The sequence below is a fragment of the Orycteropus afer genome, unplaced genomic scaffold (genome assembly GCF_000298275.1).
Source record: "Orycteropus afer afer isolate SDZICR_OR568_19922 unplaced genomic scaffold, OryAfe1.0 scaffold00109, whole genome shotgun sequence".
NCBI classification, from domain to species: Eukaryota; Metazoa; Chordata; class Mammalia; order Tubulidentata; family Orycteropodidae; genus Orycteropus; species Orycteropus afer.
This window is the reverse complement of record NW_006921696.1, coordinates 939,299-947,954: the sequence shown is the minus strand read 5'-3', so window position 1 is coordinate 947,954 and position 8,656 is coordinate 939,299. Positions and strand designations below refer to the sequence as shown.

The 8,656-nt window shown below is 44.2% G+C and overlaps 1 protein-coding gene across 1 annotated transcript in view; it reads right to left on the bottom strand.

Moving 5' to 3' along the window:
• RARRES1 (retinoic acid receptor responder 1) overlaps nt 1–8,656 on the bottom strand; it is a 68,009-nt gene that overhangs the window by 55,137 nt on the left and 4,216 nt on the right. The window lies entirely within an intron of this gene.

Genomic DNA, 8,656 nt, shown 5'->3' with positions numbered 1-8,656 from the left:
GTCTGTCTCTCAATCCTTTGAAGATACCTAAATATAATTCTTTTGAATTCCTTATCATGAAGTTCCAATGCTGTGTCTTCCTCAGGGATGTGTTTTGGGTCTGTATCCTGGTCCCTTGTTTCTCCTGCTTCATCTTGCTTCTTTGTGTGGACTGTGATGCTCTGTTGTCTCCGAGGCATTGTGATGTTTTTGTGTTTATATTTAATTGGGGTTTCTTTGTTTTGTTTGTATGTTATCTATACAGGCAGGGTACTATGCTGTGCTCCTCTATTCACTAGTTGACAGCACTTATACGCTCACCACCTGCCTCCTTTCCTTTGTTAGCCTCTTGTATGTCCTCGCCAACCCTGGCAAACAGAGCCTGTTCTTAGGTCCCTCAAATCTGAGTGAGAATACTATCACTTTAAAATCTAAAATGGTTGCCACTTGAAAACATTCAAAATGGCTGTACCCTTGGTCACTTTAAATATCCAAAATGGCTGTCCTGGGTAAACAATCAAAATGGCTGCACCCTCTGGAGAGAAAAAAGTCCACAGCTCAGGCTGTCTCCCTCCTTGCTGTTTCCCTTTCTAGTCATAGGCCACTAGAGCAGTTGACATTGCAGCCCTTGGTAACTGGGACTGATCTTGAGGTCAATTCTCAGTTCCCAACACCACTTGGAAATATTCAGGCTGTTGGTCTCATCAGAGTAGCTGACAGCCTGCAGCTCTGATCATCTCGGTACTCACTGTTTTCGTTCAGGTTTTTCCACTAGTTGGTGCCTAAGCCACTTCTGTATAGTTCCTTTCAAAGCTCAGAGTTCCAGGATTATCTTCTATACCTCTGTCAATTGGTTTTTCTTTTCTTTGTTGAAGAGCGTCTGTGTTGCTTGTCTGCCTATTCCTCCATGTTATCGGAAGTCCCCTCAAGAAGGCTCTTTTGAGCCCTGCAAAGTGCTCACCAATGAAGGGGAGAGTGAGGGCCTATAGGCTGTAGTTCCCACCCTTAAGAGGCAACAGTCCAGTCAAAGAGGCAACACAATGCCTGTGAAGCCACCATACAGTTCAGTGCAGGAACTTGTCAGGTGCTTACTGTGTGATCTAGCCTGTAGGAGCTGCAGGAGTTCAGAAGATGAGGTTTAGGGAGGGGTCTAGGAATCAGGAGGGCTTTATGGAGGAAGGAGTCCTTGAGCTGGGCCACGTATGACCAGGACTCAGGTGGGGAGGAGCGAAGCACAGCAAACTAAGCCAGGACCCATCGTACACTAAAGTGTCTTTCCCACCTGACCCCTGCCCAGTATGTTGGCCAGTTAGAACATGCTTACCAAAAGAACTCTTGCTAGGGTTGGCAGACAATGGTCCTAGAAGTTTATGTGAATGATCAGAATTCCCAGGTGTACAGTAAAGCTGACAAGGGGCAAGGTTGTGGTCACTGCTTGGTCATAGCCAGCTACTCAGAGCGACCAAGTAGTTGAACCTGCAGGCTTGGGACCATAGTCACAGGGGACATCAAGCTCAATTGGCATAACATACTATACAAAACATTGTTTCACCTTCATCTTTGGCGAGTAGCGATTGGGATCTTAAAAGATAGCAAGCTGCCATCTAGATGCAACGATGGGTCTCTCCTCATCAAGAGCAAAGAAGAAAGAAGAAAACCAAAATTAATGGAAACAATCAGTCCTAGCGACTGGTACACCATCCGATCTGCAACCTATACAACTATGAGACCAGAAGAACTAGATGGTGCCCGGCTACCACTGTCATGCACTTGGAAAGGGATCTATGTAGGAGATGCTGGATAGAGAGGGAGAACAATGTGGAACAAAACTCAAAATCATTTGGAGGAAAAAAAAAAAAAGATGGTGGGGACCAGGTTTGCTGGTCCAATAGAGCCTGGTGTAACCACTGAGACTATGGCCCCTAGCTGCCCTTCAGGTCTGGAATTGAACCCACACCTGTGGTTTCCAGCCAAACAAAGTACAGGCATGTGAGTTAAACATTTACCTCAAGTAGACACACGCCCTGGAGAGAACAATCATGGGAGAAGGAAGGGCTGCTTATGCGCAGGGAGACAGCTCAGGGCGCAGGAGAGTATGAGGGATGGACACTGGGAAGAGGTAACTATGGGGAGGAAGTGGGAGGGGAGCTGTTGCATTATGGTAAACTGTGGTCAATGACATGAGACAAAGCATATGTGAATTGCTGTATGGAAAGTGAATTTGCTTTGTAAAGCTTCACCCAAATCACAATAAATAATAATAATTAAAAAAATAATAAATATTTTTTAAAAAAAGAACTCTTGCTCATGGGCAAGGGACACTTAGAAGAATGTTTCCTCCCTCCCAAAGATTAACTCTTAAAATATTAGGGAACTGTTAATGGACTTTTGAATTAGATAATCATTGGCCACCAACCATTATAATTTATGTTGTGGAATAAAGAAATAAATAGAATTGTCAAACCAAGGAAGGCAATAATAAAATTTTTACTTGAAAATATTCTGGGAGTATCTGTATAGTTTATTGATGAGTCTCTAAATGAGATTGTGGTAGCCAAGATAATGGCCCACAAAGATTGCCAAATCTTAATCCTTGGAACCTGGGAATATGTTACCTAGTATGGCAAAAGGGACTGTGCAGATGTGCTTAATTTAAGAATCATGAGATACAAAGATTATTCTGGATTATCAAGGTGGGCCCAATGTAATCACAAGTATTCTCACAAGCAGAAGAGGGTAAAATAGGCAAGAACCAGAAAGATGGCAGCATGAGAAAGACTTGGCCCAATGGTTCTGGATTTGAAGTCAGAGGAAGGGACTATGGGCCAAGGAATATGGGTGGCCTTTTGAAGCTGAGAAAGGCAAGAAAAAGGATTTTCCCCCAGAGCCTCCAAAAAATAATACAGTCCTGTTGATGCCTTGATTGTAACCAATGAGACCCGTTTCAGAGTCTGATCTCCAGAACTGTAAGATAATAAGCCTGTGCTGGCCTAAGCTACTAAATTGGAAGTACTTTGTTACAGTAAGAATAGGAAACTAGTATAGATATAAAATTACTTGTCATCATTAATGCCATTTTCTGTGTGTGCACATGCCCTTGTCAATCATGAATTCATGTACACCTTATTTTTTACTTATTTCTAAATTACATTTTACTGGCTAGTGACATCCTGAACAACTGTAAGAAATGACTCAGAGATGGGACTTGTTATGGCTACTACGCCAACCACTACGGGACTAGCTCCGTAAAAATGCCCTTCAACTGAAGTATCATCGGAAGGGTGGATGCCAAGTCTACATAAGTGTGAATAAAACTCTGGGGTGACTCACGGTTACACTGAGTTTAAGGGACCAGTCTGGATTTGGGAGATTTGTGCTCATATGTGTTTAACATTCTGTGCCTCACGAATATGACTCTTTTAGGGCTGATTATTTACATTCAAACTCCAGAAGAACCTAGATCCTTAAAGAAATTGTCTACTACCCGTATGTAAATAACTCCTTCCACATTTGTTTGTCAACTGCTCCCTCCTTCCAGGAGGTATTTTTGTAAGTGCCACTATGCCATTTTTTTAAAAAAAAAGTTTCTGTAAACAAAAACAAACAGCACAGTACTGTTTACAAAATTACCTCCCTGAGTAGGAAGAAGGGTGCAGTTGGCAAACAAATGTAGAGGGTGTGTGTTATTTGCATAAAAATACAGTATTCTTGGTGGTTACAACCAGGACCCACCCAAGTGGTCTTTAGGAAGCCCCTGTTAATGCTCGGGAGCTCTAGTAGCGTAGTGCCTAAGGCATCTGACTGCTAACCAGAAGGCTGGTGGTTCAAACCCACCAGCCACTCCTCAGAAGGAAGGCTGGGCAATCTACTTCCATAGAGATACCACCTCAGTAACCCAAGGAGGGATCACTGTGAGTCGCAATTGACTCAATGGGCAGTGCTCTGGGTGATGCAAATGATTAATATGCTCTGCTCTGGTAGCATAGTGGCTAAGGCACTTGACTGCTAACCAGAAGGCTGACGGTTCAAACCCACCAGCCACTCCTCAGAAGGGAGGTTGGGCAATCCTACTTCCGTAGTGATACTGCCTCGGAAACCCAAGGAGGGGTCGCTATGAGTCAGGGCTGACTCGACGGCACATAACAACAACAAGCTAACCAAAAGGTAGGCAGTTTGAGTCCACCCAGAGGCACCTCAGAAGAAAGGCCTGGTGATCTATTTCTGGAAAACCAGCCACTGAAAACTCTGGAGCACAGTTCTACTCTGACACAAATGGAATCACCACGAGTCGGGATCCACTTGATTGTAACTAGTACTGATAGTCCGTTATTACACGCTTCATTGGTTATGGTACCACATGTGAAAAAACAATGAAAAATGTCATGGGCTGGTAAAAAATATGATTGTGGCTCAAAAACAATTTATTATGAGATGGTTAAAAAAGCATTCCTACTTACTAGGTCATCTGGGTGCAGTTAGCTTGCATGATTGAGCAAAGTGCCAGGAAGGCAAAAACTAAAGTTTTACCCCCGGGCAGGGTCCCCTCCCCATCCCATAGTAGACCCAGCCTCCGCAGAAGAGCCTACAGATCAAGGGGGTGCACTGTGGCAGGGAAGGGAGAGTGGGGGGCAGATCCCATGGGTTGTGTTGTGGTGGGGAGAGGGGTGCAGGGCAAGTCAGGTGGGTGCTATTATGGTGAGGATGCGGAAGGTGGGGCAGGCGAGGGGGTGGTGTTGTGGTAGGGCCGGGGGATGCAGAGCAGATCAGGTAGGTGCTGGGCAGCGGACGGGTGGGGCAGAGATCTGGGATGTATCTCTTCTATTTCAGGTTCCGGAAAGCCCAAAGCAGAGAGCCTGTGCATGGGAAGGACAGTGTGTGCCTCTCTGGTCTAGGCTTTGGGGAAATGTTGTTTCATTACAGGGCAGGGGTAAGAGCTCTGAAGAGTGCTGCACTCACTTTGCAAATATCACCCCCTTTCCTTTCACTGTGGTTGCAAAAGCATTTAGAAGCCTTCTTTACACGAAAGGAAAGCTTATTTCACTTTAATAATTGTTACTCACCTTTTCCCTTCCATATTCACTGCAGCCTTTTTAATTCTCCAGTTTTTGTTTCTATGACCTACTTAATGTATTGCTTTCCTATTCTTTTTCTTCACATCTCAATTATGGATGTTAATGGAGATAAGATGACTCCAAGAAGAGCAGAAATTAGATGAGCTAATTTGTATTAAAGTGCTTTATGAGTTGACAATAATAACACAGGTCAAAAAGTGATAAAGGAATAAAGCTTTTCTTAGGAGGGGAGATGCTCTCCCACACTGACTTGCTGGATCATCACCTGATATCCTCCAGCCCATCTGCCAGACATACCATGGGCACTCTGAATACTAGACTGCAGAGACTCCTGCCTGCCACCCCTGCACCACAAATGGCCTGAGGCTCACCAAGTCAGTTGGTTTTATTCCCAAACCTGTTTATTCCAGTTGTACTTATTAACTAATTACATAATTGAATAGTATGTAAACTGGTGAAAAGTGAGTGCAAAAAAAAAAAAAAAAGATGTCATATCCATGAAAACCAAGTTAGGCTTTTGAAAGAATTGATAAAAAGTTAAGCTTGTAAAACTTTCACTGTTGAACTGGATGTGAGTGACTCAAGAGTGGGCAAGGGAAATAGTAGCAGATTATACACCTCTTCGAAAGTGTTCTTTGAAAACATTCACTGTTAGGTTAGGTTAGATGTCGTTAAGTCAGTTCCGACTCATAGTGACCCTACGTACAATAGAATGACACACTGCCTGTTCCTGTGCCAGCCTCACAATCATTACTCTGCTTGAGCCCATGGTTGCAGTCACCGTGGTAATGCATCTAGATGAGGGTCTTCCCCTTTTTTGCTGAGCCTCTACTTTACCAAGCACGATATCCTTCTCCAGGGACTGGCACCTTCCAACATTACCAGTATGAGAGATGAAGTCTGGCCATTCTTGCTTCTAAGGAGCATTCCTTAGAATGTACGGGAACCAAAATGGTTATCACAGATGATCCATTATGAGCGTGGTTTTTGTTAGAAAGATAACCATGAACTCCCATAAAGGCCTTGGCCCTATCAAAAGATAAATGATACATTTGCATTGCTGTATTTTAATTTAAATTGAAGCAATTGAGATATGAGCATCACCACCACCACCACCACCACCACCGCCACGCTCCATACACCCTTTGGTTAAGTATTCCAAGTATGCTTCCAACAACTGGTCCTGCCCTGCTCAGAGGGTAGTCTACCTTAGATAGAACAATGGCTGATTCCCAAATGGCTTGCCTTTCTCTGGAGTAGATGTACATTTTAAGATCTCTGACAATCTTTAAATGTCCTTAGAGGGCTGGACCTTTGCAGATTGCTTGGGGCAGAGACTTGTGGCACCAGAACTTGTTGGGCGGTGAGAGGAGGAGACGTGCCTCAGGGCCAGCCTCAAGTAGTGGTGTGTGAGGATAATCTTTCGGGATGATCTAGGGTACCCTGAATAGTAGAAGAACTCTCAACCCCATTCAAAATCTCCCACCACTCTACACAGTGGGGCCTGGGTATGTGCTATGTGACTATGGAAAAGTAGAGGCTTCACTGGTCGTGGAAGGGTAATGTAAGGCTGGGGAAAAAATAGCATGAGGTGGGAAGAGAGAAGGAACTACAAGCCTTAGTCTTATGATCTTGCCCTACAATCAGCAAACAAAACAAAACAATGCTCATTAGCTGCCAGTGAGAATTGATTTCCTCTTAATATTCCATTAGGAGCTCTGGTAGCATAGTGCCTAAAGCACTTGAGTGCTAACCAGAAGGCTGGCGGTTCAAACCCACCAGCCACTCCTCGGAAGGAAGATGGGGCAATCTACTTCCGTAGTGATACTGCCTCGCAAACCCAAGGAGGGGTCGCTATGAGTCGGGTCCGACTCGAGGGCACATAACAACAACATTATTCCATTGCGCTTACCACCACAACTATTACTGCATTTCACCACTAGAGGGCAACAGTGTTTCTAAAATGAAGGGTTCTTGCAATGCTAAGATCATTACCAATCAAGGAATTTCAGAGCCAGGGGAGATTTTAATAATCATTTGGAGAAAGCAATCGTTTGGTCCACTTTCAAAACTTTTTTAGCTGAAACCCACAGCATGAAATGCATTCTTCATCATGACTTAGTTCATATATATATACATTAGAAACATTTTGTGAAACTACTTACCCTTGGAGGAGATCTGGTGGCATAGTGCCTAAGGCATTTGACTGCTAACCAGAAGGCTGGTGGTTCAAACCCACCAGCCACTCCTCTGAAGGAAGACTAGGCAATCTAGTTCTGTGGAGATACCACCTCAGATTCCCAAGGAGGGCTCACTATGAATCGGAATTGACTCGACGGCAGTGAGTTTGGTTTGGTTTGGTGACTTACCGTTGGGGGTGCTCTGGTGGTGTAGTGCCTAAGGCATCTAACTGCTAACCCATACTTTTGCAACAAACTCTTAATTGTATTCCAAACTATTTCATTTAAAAAAAAAAAAAAAACTGCACCTGTGGTAGTTCAGTTTGTGTGTCAACTTGGCTGGGCCTGGTTGAGTGGCTTGGATGTAGTTATTCCCCATGATGAGACTGGTAATCAACTCCATGGTGGAATCTACTGTGAGCAGCTGAGTAGCTGCCTTAGGTATGTGGTCTGCTTCCTGTATATAAGGAGAAGCCTCAGGGAATGGTCTCTAGGTTATGGCATGCTTGAACTCTGCATGTAGCCGTGTCATTGTTCAGCAGCCTGCCATGCTCTGCCAGTCTTGGGAACTTTAATGGACTTGAATTAATGGCCTGCTGTGTAGGTTGGTAACATCAGGACTGTGCCTTTTTATTTGTTGACTTTGGTCTTGTCAGTCTCAGCAGCCAGTAGCTGTCTGAGTGAAGAAAAGCCTCTAGCTCCAGTAGGTCAGGAATAGGAGGCGGAGCTGAAGCCCAAGGTTGAGGGGCTTTCACTCAGCCCCTAGAGCCTGGCACGTTGAACTTGGACTTAAAGCCTCCAAACTATAAGAGAATAAACTCCTGTTTGTTCAAGCATCTCATTTGTGGTATATTCCTGTCAGAGTGGCACTAGGTAACCAGAACAGCACCCTACTAAGTTGATTACATGACCCACTGGTGAACCTTCAGTCCCATGCTCAGTGCACAGATGAGTGCACTCATCCCAGAACTGAGAGGGTCCCCATGAGCACAGCCCTCCTCTCACCCACCCAGCCACCACCTCCCCACTGGATCAGTCTTGGAGAAATGAACTGAGCATTCACTTACAATTCACTGATGGGATAAAGAGTGCAAAACTGAGTTTTGGGAATCAATTTTTTGTTGTTGTTGTTTTGTTTACTTCTTGTCAATGGTGTCTTAAATCACTACACCAAAAGTTCCATGCTAGCAGCTGAATAGCTGCTTGAAAACCTAATGAATCTCAAAGAGGCTTTCTTTCATGCCTCCATCCCATACCCATCACCTTGAGGCTATTTGGATTCACAACAACTTCCCCACTCCACTCACCCATAACCAGATTACCAAAAAGAAAAAAAAAAAAAAAAAACTTACTGCCCCCTTGAGTCGATTCTGACTCACAGCAACCCCAACTGGGTTTCAAGGTTATAAATCTTTACTGATTGCC